The 2,590-nt window shown below is 45.9% G+C and overlaps 1 pseudogene; it reads left to right on the forward strand.

Moving 5' to 3' along the window:
* The window catches only part of LOC110296503, a 4,570-nt pseudogene extending 2,604 nt beyond the window's left edge, over window positions 1-1,966 (forward strand).
* Window positions 1,967-2,590: the final 624 nt, after the last annotated feature.

A 2,590-nucleotide genomic window follows, 5' to 3' on the forward strand; every position in this document is an offset into this window, starting at 1 on the left:
TGGACTTGCAAACTTTATATGCCCCAGTACAGGGGAACGCCAGGGCCAAAAAGTGGGAATGGGTGAGTAGGGGAGTGGGGGGGTGGGTATGGGGGATTTTTGGGATAGCATTGGAAATGTAAATGAGGAAAATACCTAATTTTAAAAAAAAAGAAAAGAATACATATCATGAGTGGACACACGTGGCCTGTCTCCGGACTCCACGACCCAGCGCAGCAGCTATAGATCCCTCCCAGCTTGCCCTGTTCAGTATGTCTGACAAAACTGTCTCATGGAATTTGCCAGAAACCTCGTGTCTCTTAGCTTGAGTCTGGTCACTTCCGAAGGCACAGCAAAAGTGATCAGGGATGCTGGCCTGGTAGTCAGAGATGAGTCTAAGCTAATGGGGTTCCCCAAAACGATAGAGGGGCAATGTGAAAACCTTGCATCCTGCCACCCATGCTGGAATCTTGGCACGCAATAGTCCAGATAATGCTGTCATAGCCAGGTTTGGTTTCAACCTTATAAGAGTTGTTGTCTGTAACCTGTACCCCTTTGTGAAGACTGTGGCTTCTCCAGATGCAGATGTTGAGGCTGCTGTAGAGCAAATTGATATTGGTGGCATGACCTTACTGAGAGATGCAGCCAAAAACCACACTCGAGTGACAGCGGTCTGTGAACCAGAGAACTAGGCAGCAGTGGCTGCAGAGATGCAGGGATCTGACACCTCCCTGGAGACCAGGCGCCACCTGACATTGAAGGCATTCTCTCATACCACTCAATATGATGAAGTGATTTCAGATTACTTCAGGAAACAGTACAGTAAATTCTCAGATGCCCTTAATGTATGGATAGGATGAGCCCCCATCCCATCGCAGTTCTCAACAGAGCCCCAGGATTCATAAGTTTGTGTGATGCTTTGAGCGCCTGACAGCTGGAGACAGAACTGAGAAGAGCAGTAGACATTCCAGCCATGGCTTGGTTCAAACACATCAGCCCAACAGGTGCTGCTGTTGGGGTTCCACTTAGTAAGGATGAGTCAGATTGTACATGGTCTATGACTTCTATTCAACCCTCACTCCCCTGGTCATTGCATATGCAAGAGCAAGAGGAGCTGACAGGATGTCTTTATTTGGTGATTTTTGTTGCATTATCTGAGGTTGTGATGTCCCAACTGCAAAAAATTATCTCCAGAGAAGTGTTGGATATGAAGAAGAAGAGAAGCCTTGAAAATACTTCCTAAAAGGAAAAATGGAAACTACTACTGTATTGTTCAGATAGATCAGTCCTACAAACCGGATGAAAATGAAGTTCAAACACTGTTTGGTCTCCATTTAAGCCAGAAGAGAAATAATGGTGTCGTTGACAAGTTGTTATTTAGCAATATTATCACCAAGAACAAAGATCTGCAGGAATCTGCTCTCAGAGACCTCATTGTCACCACCATCACTGTAGACCTCATTGTCACCACCATCGCTGTCAAGTATACTCAGTCTAACTCAGTGTGCTATGCCAAGGACGGACAGGTTATTGGCATTGGAGCAGGGCAACAGTCTCAGATACACACTGCACATGCCTTACAGGCGATAAGGCAAACTCTTGGTGGCTTCAACACCACCCACAAGTGCTTTCCATGAAGATTAAAGTTGGGGTGAAGAGAGCAGAAATCTCCAATGCTATCGATGAGTATTTGACTGACACCATTGGTGAGGGTGAAGACCTGATGAAATGGGAAGCATTGTTCATAGAGTTTCCTGAGTTACTCATGGAGGCAGAGAAGAAGGAAGGGGTCTGCAAGCTGAGTGGTCGGTCTGTCAGCTCTGATGCCTTCTTTTCTTTCGGGGATAATATAGACAGAGCTAAAAGGAGTGGTGTGGCCTGCATTGTTGCTCCATCTGGATATACAGCTGACAAGGTTGTGATCGAGGCATGTGAGGAACTAGAGATCATCTTAGCACATACAGATCTCCAGTTCTTCCACCACTGACCTCAGCTGACATTGTTTCCTGACCATAGATCTTGTGCGGGATCTTGAAAGTATCTTTCTTTTAAAAGAGTCATTTGTATCTTAATATTTGGGTCTTTGGTTTTAGGTAGTTGGGTCTTGCTTATTTGAAAGGTACAGCTTTCTAGCCTAAGACAACATGTGCAAGACTGGTTTCTACAAAACCTGAAAGCATCTCTCCCTCCTGGAGCCAGCATTCTCGAAAGGTCCCTGTGAGACACCTAAGTGCAGGTAACTAAAGGAGTCAAGTTGCCTTAGGATGACATGTCCCCACTGCAGACAGCAATCCCCAGGACTCCTTTCTTCCTGTCTCTCAGAAGCTTGGCTGTTTGCCCCCTTAACAAACAGTCAATTATCCCCTGGGAACTGGGTCCTTAGCAGGATCTAGATAATGCTGATACTGTTCTTCCTTTCTCCAGAACTGCTTAAAACCTCTGTTAGCTACTTAGTATACCTGTTTGGTACAAACCTACAAACAGAGCCAGTGTTCTAAGTAGAGCGTTCCACCTAAAGTGAGCAGATAGGAAGTGTGTGTGTGTGTGTGTGTGTGTGTGTGTGTGTGTGTGTGTGTGTGTGTGTTGGAGGGGTCAGTGCCTCCCTGTACCA

This window comes from Mus caroli, chromosome 6 (assembly GCF_900094665.2).
Source record: "Mus caroli chromosome 6, CAROLI_EIJ_v1.1, whole genome shotgun sequence".
NCBI lineage: Eukaryota > Metazoa > Chordata > Mammalia > Rodentia > Muridae > Mus > Mus caroli.